This window comes from Apodemus sylvaticus, chromosome 15, assembly GCF_947179515.1.
Source record: "Apodemus sylvaticus chromosome 15, mApoSyl1.1, whole genome shotgun sequence".
Taxonomy (NCBI): Eukaryota; Metazoa; Chordata; class Mammalia; order Rodentia; family Muridae; genus Apodemus; species Apodemus sylvaticus.
Genome location: NC_067486.1, coordinates 10,541,900 through 10,553,191, shown reverse-complemented (window position 1 = coordinate 10,553,191; position 11,292 = coordinate 10,541,900). Strand labels below are relative to the sequence as shown.

At 43.1% G+C, this 11,292-nt stretch overlaps 1 pseudogene; it reads right to left on the bottom strand.

Annotated features, from left to right (window-relative positions):
• Window positions 1-5,853: 5,853 nt before the first annotated feature.
• LOC127666406 (uncharacterized) lies at window positions 5,854-5,941 on the bottom strand (annotated as a pseudogene).
• Window positions 5,942-11,292: the final 5,351 nt, after the last annotated feature.

The following is an 11,292-nucleotide window of genomic DNA, read 5'->3' as shown; positions in this document are numbered from 1 at the left end:
GACAGAGAGAGGGGGAGAGAGAGAGAGAGAGAGAGAGAGAGAGAGAGAGAGAGAGAGAGAGAGAGAGAGGGAGGAGAGGAAGAGGAGGAGGAGAAGAAGAAGGAGAAGGAGAAGAGAAGAAGAAGGAGAAGGAGAAGGAGGGGAAGGGAAAGGGGAAGGGGAAGGAGAGGGAGGAGAGAGGAAAGATGGAGGGAATGCTCATTTGGCATTCCAGGGTTTTGTTTGCTCCCTTGTTTTTAAGCTGGAATTTATGCTGGAAGGCCAAAACAGGAAGGTCCCACCTGAAGTGTCAGGGGCAGTGTTCCTGTTCTGGAGTAGCACCAGAGCCTCCTTCCTTGCATTATGGTTGGGCTGTGGGGCAGCGCAGACATCGCATGGACAGTCCATTTTCCCGGACTTATTAGTAAGTATGTTGATTCCCTTTTTATCCCCTCCCACCCTTCTGTCATGGGTGCTCTGTATTTCCCAGTGCCTCCTGAGAGTCTTCAGCTCTGTTGTTGACACCATCCCTCTGTTCTGGAAACTTAACCCTCAACACAAGGGTTCTGAGCTAAGGCTTCTAAGTTATTGAGATTTGTGGACTTGGTCTTGGTGAAAGACAAAACTTAACTAAGACACTGCCCACACCTTGATCTTTTCTTCTCAGCCTTCAGAATGGTCATGGGTAAACTTGTGTGGTTCATAAACACCCTACTCCATGTGGAATTTGTTATCACAGAAGGAGTGCATTTGAGACTCCTTGGCTATAGTCTGCGTGGGTGCTTGATGTGGATTTAATGCCTTGAGTCAAAGCCCATGGTGGGTCTACTGGTCAAGGAAAGAGGGTCCTTGTCCCACCAGGAGCATTTAACTTTGACTCTTTTAAAGTTCACATACACTTAGATAAACCTTGACACAACTTACCCAGTGGCTAGACTGGAAGATCCTCATTCTTTTTTTTTTTTTTAAAGATTTATTTATTTATTATATGTATGTACACTGTAGCTGTCTTCAGACACACCAGAAGAGGACATCAGATCCCATTATAGATGGTTGTGAGCCACCATGTGGTTGCTGGGATTTGAACTCAGGACCTTCGGGAGAGCAGTCAGTGCTCTTAACCCCTGAGCCATCTCTCCAACCCGAAGATCCTCATTCTTGACAACCACCAATTGTAGGCAACCCAACTCTCCTTTCTGGTGTGAGGTGAGTTAAGAATGCATATTTAAGAACAACGTGCCTTGTGCACCACGATAAGACAGGTGACGCTGGTCAGTGTAGCAAAGTGGGCAGGGGCATGAATGCGCTGGCTTGGGACCATCTTTCCCGGACAGCATTTTGTTTGGTGCTCACAGTGGTTTTGCATCTGTGCTGGGGCACAGCACTCTGTCAGTCCAGCTCCATTCTCCTCTTTGTTTAGAGCTGGGGACTTTGCTACCCTTGCTAGTAAAGAGCACCAGTGGGTTAGTGGCTCGCAACCATTTCTCTAAACTTGTATCTTTCCAGGGACTATCAGCTCCAATGTTTTCAGTTTGTCTCCACCTGTACAGACCCTTACAAAAGTGGAATGATATGAAATGTCCTTTGGGTTTGGAGCCCTGTGACCACAGAGGTAAATTCCTTCCTCCTGGAGCAATGGCTCAGTGATTAAGAGCACTGACTGCTCTTCCAGAGGTCTTGCATTCAATTCCCAGCAACTAACTACATGGTGGCTTACAACCATCTGTAATGGGATCTGATGCCCCTCTTCTGGTGGGGCTGAAGAGATTGACAGTGTACTGTACTTACATACAATAGATAGATAAATAAATAAATAAATTTTAAAATTAGGGAATTTATCCCATTTCCAATTCTGAGCCAGTCAGAGAAAGCCATATATGCAGTAGGAGGCCCAGTTTGTAGCCAGTGAGATGCCTCCAGATTCCCCTGGCAATGGCTTCCAGTAAGACCACCCTCCAGCCGACCCCAAGCCTGTGCTTGTCCTTGAGTCTCTGCAGAACTCAAGTGAAGGTGACGACTCCTTTGCAGTAGCCAGGGCTGCATACACTCGCTGTGCCTTTTCTCTCTCTGTTTGTCATTGTTTCCACAAACACAATTCCAGTCCCCTGCAGATAATCCAAATAATAAAGGCCTTCAATAAAAATGGCCAAAGTAGGTGGAGAAAGGAGAGTCCTTTATAGGCACTGGAAGCATAAGAGGGAGTCGGCAAGACGGCTCAGCAGGGAAGGCAGTTCCAGAAAGCCTGGGCCTGAGTTCTCTCCCAGGGACCAACGTGACTGTGGGAAGAAAGAGCTGACTCCTGCAAGAGTTGGTGTCTGTCTGCCATGTGTGAACAATGACACATAAGCACAGACAGACACACAGTGACATATAAACACAGACAGACACACACACAGTGACACATAAACACAGACAGACAGACACACAGTGACACATAAACACAGACACACACACACAGTGACACATAAACACAGACACACAGTGACACATAAACTTAGACAGACACACAGTGACACATAAACACACACAGACACACACAGTGACACATAAACACAGACAGACACACACACAGTGACGCATAAACACAGACAGACACGCACACACAATGACGCATAAACACAGACAGACACACAGTGACACATAAACACAGACACACAGAGACACATAAACACAGACACACACACAGTGACACATAAACACAGACAGATACATACACAGTGACACATAAACACAGACACACACACACAGTGACACATAAACACAGACACACAGTGACACATAAACTTAGGCAGACACATGGTGACACATAAACACAGACAGACACACAGTGACACATAAACACAGACAGACAGACACACACACAGTGACACGTAAACACAGACACACACACACAGTGACACATAAACACAGACACACAGTGACACATAAACGTAGACAGACACACAGTGACACATAAACACAGACAGACACACACAGTGACACATAAACACAGACACACACAGTGACACATAAACACAGACAGACAGACACACACACAGTGACACATAAACACAGACACACACACACAGTGACACATAAACACAGACACACAGTGACACATAAACATAGACAGACACACAGTGACACATAAACACAGACAGACACACACAGTGACACATAAACACAGACAGACACACACACAGTGACACATAAACACAGACACACACACACAGTGACACATAAACATAGACAGACACACAGTGACACATAAACACAGACAGACACACACAGTGACACATAAACACAGACAGACACACACACAGTGACACATAAACATAGACAGACAGACACACAGTGACACATAAACACAGACACACACACACAGTGACACATAAACACAGACAGACATGCACACACAGAGATACATAAACATAGACAGACACACACACAGTGACACATAAACACAGACAGATACACACACAGTGACACATAAACACAGACACACACACACACTGATACATAAACACAGACACACACATAGTGACACATAAACACAGACACACACAGTGACACATAAACACGTACAGACACATACACAGTGACACATAAACACAGGCAGACAGACAGACACACACACACAGTGACACATAAAGACAGACAGACACAGTGACACATAAAGACAGACAGACAGACATACACACAGTGACACATAAACACGTACAGACACATACACAGTGACACATAAACACAGACAGACAGACAGATACACACACACACATATACACACACATTGAACATGGTCAAGAGTGGTTGCTCTCCTTGACTCTCTTCCGTTAGTAATTTTTCCATTTTTTTCTGTTACCACAGACATTTGTGGTAAAACAACCTACTTTAAAATGCTGAACTTTGCTACTCTTAAACCGAAAACTCTCTCTCTCTCTCTTTGAAGCTTAAGGCAGTTATTTCCGCAAAAGATGGCTCGGGGGTTTATTAATTAAATCGAATGTAGGGAGTGTTTGAAATATTATCATCTGGGTGACTTTCCTCTACATTTATAAATACTGTGCAGCCTCGCCATAATTAAGATAATATGAAAAGAGTCTGAAACGTGGTGATCCCTTAAAACCTGAAAATAATTCTTTCTAGTGTGAATCATGATCTTACTAGTTTTATAACCTAATAAAAATGAAGGTAAAAGGAAAACCCTGGGCATTTTAATTTTTGCCAAAAAAAAAAAAAATCAAATGTATTCTGGGAACATGGAGGCATTAGCTGTACATTCCTACTTACAAAGCCTCGTTCTTTACGGTCTTGACGTCCTTTCCTACTGGATGTGACCTGACCCCCCACGCCCTTCTCCGCATGGAAGCATAAAGCTCTAGGCAAGGGACATTTGGTTCAGATTCAAAACAAGCAACAACCCACCTCACCTTGGAGCCGAGATGCATGGCAGAAATCCATAATCCTTGAAGATGCTTTTTATTTCTTCCTAAAGACCCTTCCTCTTCTCTTTAGATGTAAAAAAGATTCAGGAGGGAATGTAGACTCTGCAGGAGTCATTTCACATCTTCTGTCGTGCATATCCTTTGGTGACCTCCCACAAGGTTCTCTGTCTGAGTCTCACCATCATTTGGTATATTTTGGAGAAGCAGACACTGGGCTTGTTTAATGAACGCTTTCTGGTGTATTGGTGAAAGGCAGAATGAGGCTCAGTGGAGGATGAATGTGGTAAGGCAACCACTTAGCCCTCATTTCTGACCCCTCCACCATACTTCATCAATCCTCAATCCCATTGGTTACATCTTCAGATTTCCTTTTCTTAAACCTTTTCTTAGTTCTTTGTGAATTTTACATCATGCACCCCAATCCTACTCATCTTTCCCCTCCCCTCTTAGCCACCTTCACCCTAACAGAAAAAGAAAATCTCACTGTGGTGTGTCACAGTGCATACCACGGCATACCTTTTTATCCACAGTGGTTTGCTTGAAAATGTTCCCTACAATGACTTCTTGGTTTGGCTTGAGGAGTTTACTGCTATTCTTCAGTACTGGAACCTCACTGAGACTCCTTGAATATCCTGCTGTTGCCCTGTGTCATAGAGATCCTGTAATTGTGAATCTGTAGGACCAACCTCTTCATGCACTCCAGCAGTTCATTGATGGGGTAGATATTGGTGGGGTACCAAGTCAAAGCCCTGGATCTGGGCCTGAGAGGTATCTGAACTGGTCAACCTGCCCAGTTCCCTTGAGTATTGCAGCCTGTGAGGGACATGGCCAGGTCTCCCACTCTCATGACCCCAGGGCCAGCTCTCCCACCTTCCATAGATGGTGAGGGATGAGGGAGGGGAGGAGGGTGTCTCTCCCTCGTCCATGCCACTGCCCAGCAGACAAGAGGCAGGTGAGGAGTGGGACCAGGTCTGCACAGCACTCAGACATCAACATGTCCCTGGGTGGCAGCCCAGACTAGGGTGTCTTTCTGGCCTTTGGTGGTAACAGACCCTGCTGCTGCAGGGCCATGGATCCAGACATGGCTTCCAATGGCAGCATGGGCCAGGACCCCACCATGGTCTCACATGCTATTCACATCACAGGTGGCATCACCGGCTTACATCAGGCTGTTCCCCACTACCCTAGAGTCTCTAGTTCTTCCTCTCTTCACTGTGCCCACATCCTTCTGTTTCGCTTTTTTCTTCCATTTCTCCACCACTTACTTGCTCCTCTTAGTGGTACTTAGGGGTCCCTGAGTGTCTGAGGTCATCCCAGGAGTGGTCTCAGGGGTACCATGATGTGCTAGTGCATTATAGAACCAGGCAGGGGTCATCTTGGGCTTGGTCTGTCCCCCAAGCATTGCACAGCCCCAGGCTGGGTGGTCATCTTGGGGTCTCCTTTTTCAGGGAATGCTAGGCCACCAATCATTCAGATGTTCACATCTGAGAACACTGAGTGTAGACACAGCCTCTCTTCTCTTTCTTTGGTCTCTTAATGGCTCTGTTCCTACCCTGGGTTGAATTAGAACATCTTACTCTATTCCATGCCAGGCTTTCAAGAGTTAAAAGGAATCACAGTGTTTTGTCTAGTCTTATTTATTTAATTCCACTGAATGTATGACTTTTCTTCTTCTTCTTCTCCTCCTTCTTCTCCTTCTTCTCCTTCTCCTTCTTCTCCTTCTTCTCCTTCTTCTCCTTCTTCTCCTTCTTCTCCTTCTTCTCTTTCTTCTCCTCCTTCTCCTTCTCCTTCTCCTTCTCCTTCTCCTCCTCCTCCTCCTCCTCCTCCTCCTCCTCCTCCTCCTCCTCCTCCTCCTCCTCCTCCTCCTCCTTCTTCCTCTTCCTCTTCCTCTTCCTCTTCCTCCTTTTCCTCCTCCTCCTCTTCCTCCTCTTCCTCCTCCTCCTCCTCCTTGTCCTCCCCCCTCCTCCTTCTTTTATGTTTCCAGAATTGTTTGGCTAAAGCATGGGGTGCTGATCCGCGGCCTGAGTTTCTGGTTCTGTAGGTGTGAGTGGAGATTACAGAATGGGGCATATAGAATAGTCCCAAGGGGGTGTGAGTGCTACTGGACTCAAGAACACAGGCTCAGATCTGCTGGTGTAGAAGCAAATGCAAGGGTGTGTGTGTGTGTGTGTGTTCATATACATGCTTATGTAGGCTTTGACCAAGATAATATCTTACTATTGTGAGAAAGCCATGGGAGTTCTGTTAAGATCCTAGTTCCCAAGGGTATAAAGGAGAGAGAAAGACTGAAACAGAAGAACTGGCATAGTTTGGCAGCTGTGTGCCTTTCTCGTTTGGATGTATCTGAAGTGAGGCACAGGGAAGGCTTCAGCAGCTTGTAGAGGCTTTGAATAGCTGCCTCATGGTGCCTGGTATCCACATTGTATGGTTTCAGATTGGGCAGTCAATTATTGCCTGGTGGGATGTGGTTGGTCAATATCTGTGCATTTGGCTGCACATACCTCCTTGGTCCTTGTGTTTTATTGGTCTTCTGTCTTAAGGAATCCACATGAATCTGCTGGATTAATTGCTTGCTGGGAAGTCATTGGCTGTGAATTTTAACACCATTGCAGTCACTTTCTGTAGTCACCTTCTGAAAGGTTAAAGTTGGGAAGATACTTGAATGATTCTAGAAATGTATTCTTTTTTCCTTCCAAATGACAGACAGGAAGCCCCCGCAGGTAGCTGGGTGACTCAGTTTATTATAAACCTTGGAACAGAGAATGTCAGTTCAGAAGAGGAACAACATGGTGACATTTGAAGAACGGTGTGTAATCTGAAGTTGAAGGTTGACTGAGCATCAGAAAGGGCTGTAGGTGCCCTGGGTCTCAAGTTTTAGATTTTAATGCCACACTGTCTTTTCCACTTGATTTGTTTTGTTTTGTTCTATTAATCACATTTTAAAATATATCTAAAATAACTTAGAATAATATGGCACATGATGATGCTATTAACCTTGCCCTAACTGGCAGATGTCTTCAGTCAGTTCGTGTACACACTTTCACTAATCCCTCGTGAATATATTGAATAATTCAGTACAAAATTACAAACATGGGCTTCAAAGTAACATACTCAGAATATTATTGCCATACCTGATAACATCCTTATTTTAAATATGTCAGTTGCCTATGTTTAAGTTTCTTGATCTTATTAAAAATAGCACATTCATTCCAGGTAGGACCTCCCAAAGTTACTAATTAAGTTTGATTTATAGATCTTTTATTTTTAAAAGTATTTATTTTTTACAATTTAAAAAAAAATAAGGTTGACTCTTGAGAGTGACCTGTCTCAGGGTCTTAGTATTTAGCAGTTTTTCTCCTCCATCTTTCTTCCTGAGCCATCTGTCTTGGTTACTTTTGTATTGCTTTGATAGAACTCCATGACCCAAGCAACTTATAATAGAAAGCATTTAGTTTGGGGCTCCCAGCTCCAGAGGGCTAGCGTCCATGAGTAGCATGGTGATGGGGCAGAAGCCGAGAGAGCTCATATCTGATCCACAACACCAGATGTGCAGGGCTGGGAACTGGAAGCCAACAAACCGTGACACATCTCCTCCCATGAGCCACACCTCCTAATCCTTCTCAAAAAAAAAAAATGTTTTCCTCAACTGTGGAGCAAGCATTCAAACCTGTGGGAGCCTTTGTCATTCAAACCACAACACCATTTATCTGTCTAACATGATGCTCTTTCTTTTTTAATTTGCTACACCCTGAACCTGGTTTTATCCTGGGGTGGTTGGTATTTGTCTTATTTGCATTTATAATTCTGTTTGTATTTACATGTCTGTGTACATGTATGAGACAGGGTCTTGCTATATATTCCAGCTTGGCCTTGAGCTCGCCAAACCCCTGCCTCAGCCTCTTCAGTTCTGTTACTGTGGGAGTGCACTAACACGTCCACCCAGCCTAAGCTTACTAGTTCTTATATACTGGCACTAAGTCTAGAAGTTTTATTAAATTTTGGCTTATTTTTCATAGGTCAAAATTATTTCCCAGTCAGTGTTGCATATTCAATATTATATCATCCCACACATGATTTCTGTGTGTCCCACTCTAAAAATGGCTGTTGGGTCTGATGTGTCAGCATTGTCTACTCATCTTAAGATTTATCACTTATCACTTACAGTCACTGTCAACTATTTCCTGGGTCCATTCCTTATATATATATTTATTATATGTAAGTACACTGTAGCTATCTTCAGATGCTCCAGAAGAGGGTGTCAGATCTCATTACAGATGGTTGTGAGCTACCATGTGGTTGCTGGGATTTGAACTCAGGACCTTCGGAAGAGCAGTCGGGACTCTTACCCACTGAGCCATCTCTCCAGCCTAGGTCCACCTTTTACAGGAAGGTGCAAGATGGTATCTTTTAATTCAACACCTTTTCTGAATTGATTGGAATTCTTGTATAGGGAAAAAATTTCTTCACGTCTGTTTGGTTAACGTGAAGCATGGCCCATAAAGGAGAGAAGATAAATGCAGGAGTCTAAGCTATACTTACTAAATTTCAGAATGAGTCCAGAAATATCTAATTATGACCAACATGATCTTAATTTTTCAAAATATAATTTTAATGTAAAGTTTTTATATTTGTTCTCTATTTTGTTCATTAATATATTACATATTTTCATATTTTAAGGCATTTACATATTTAATATATTTTAATCGGTGGGTTTTAACAAAGCAACCCATTAAGTTTGGTGTTCAATTTTTCTCTCTCAATTTTAACTTGATTTAAGCATATGGCTGCTTTCATTTTATTCTAGATACTGTTGAAATATAATCATACTTAGAAATGAAATATGCCTATCATAGAAAATGTATGGTGTAAATGTAACACATAATGATAAAATGGAAATCCATTGTGCTCTTTGACCTCAACAAATCTTATTACGTTTTCTTTCATTCCTTGCCAGTATGTAGTATGTACGTTATTAAATGCTTCCTACCGTGTTCTTTTTTATTTTGTTTTATTTTATTTTGGTTTTTTGAGACAGGGTTTCTCTGCATAACCCTGACTGTCCTGGAACTCACTCTGTAGTCCAGGCTGGCCTTGAACTCAGAAATCTGCCAGTCTCTGCCTCCCAGGAGCTGGGATTAAGGCATGTGACACCACCACCTGAACCGTGGTGTTCATATTGCTGCCCCTCTCGCATGCTTTTTGGGGGTTCTCCTCCCTCAGCTCCCTTGTACACGTCTGGGGAAACTTGAATCTCTGTTTCTTCTGTACCTGCATGTAGATCTGAATGATTGACTAATTCAATTATTTTCTTCAACCTAAATCCTTAGATTGACCAAGACACTCTTCAAAGAACACTTTGGACTGAACCGTGAAAGCCTACAAGTTGGTGGGGAAGTGCCAGGTGAGCCTTCACTCTAATGATCAGCTCCTCCCCTCTGCCAGTTCTTCCTTGCATTCTACTGGTGATTTGGTTTCTACTTCTATTACTTCAACCAATCACAACACACCAACAAGCACAGTCACTTCTCCATTCCACTTCTGCCTTAAGGACCTCCATAGGGCTCCATTATCCTCCATCGCAGTTGCTAGTTAAATCATTTCCACATCTTTAAGGAGACTTTTTTCTGACCCACTTCCTCTGGGGGTACACCCCCCCCCCCCCCCCGTCTCTCTGAGCAGCACTTGTCATCTCAGGATCACCAGCAGTTCACGAGCCATGACAGTGTTTTTGTGTCTGTCTTCCTCTTCCTGGGTTAGCCGTGTTTGGTAGGGCTGGCCTCACTTCTTGAACCTCTTGGCAGTTATCAGGGCGCTATTTCTTAGCTCTCTGAGGGACACTTCTTGCTGGTCAAAGGAAAAATACAACAAGAAGAACTCTCAATCCTGAACATCTATGCTCCAAATGCAAAGGCACCCTCATTCATAAAAGAAACTTTATTAAAGCTCAAAACACACATTGCACCTAACACAATAATTGTGGGTGATTTCAACACTGCACTTTCCTCAATGGACCGATCAGGAAAACAGAAACTAAACAGGGACACAATGAAACTAATTGAAGCTTTGGACCAATTATATTTAACTGATATATATATAGAACATTCTATCCTAAAACAAAACAATATACCTTTTTCTCAGCACCTCATGGTACCTTCTCCAAAATCGACCATATAATTGGTCACAAGACAGACCTCAACAAATATAAGAAGATCGAACTAATCCCATGCCTCCTATCAGATCACTATGGAGTAAAAGTGGTCTTCAATAGCAACAAGAACAACAGAAAACCCACATACACGTGAAAACTGAACAATATTCTACTCAATGATACCTTGGTCAAGGAAGAAATAAAGAAAGGAATTAAAGACTTTTTAGAATGTAATGAAAATGAAGACACAACATACCCAAATCTATGGGACACAATGAAAGCAGTGCTAAGAGGAAAACTCATAGCCCTGAGTGCCTCCAAAAAGAAAATGGAGAGAGCATACACTAACAGATTAATGACACACCTGAAAGCCCTGGAACAAAAAGAAGCTATTTCACCCAGGAGGAGTAGAAGGCAGGAAATCATCAAACTCAGGGCCAAAATCAATCAAGTAGAAACAAAGAGAACCATACAAAGAATCAACAAAACCAGGAGCTGGTTCTTTGAGAAAATCAACAAGATAGATAAACCCTTAGCCAGACTAACCAGAGGGCACAGAGACAGTATACAGATTAACAAACTTAGAAATGAAAAGGGAGATATAACAACGGAAACTGAGGAAATTCAAAAAATCATTAGATCCTACTACAAAAGCCTGTACTCAACACAACTGGAGAATCTGGAGGAAATGGACAGCTCCCATTCTTCCCTTTGTGTCATGCCAGCATCCTCTTTTCTTTC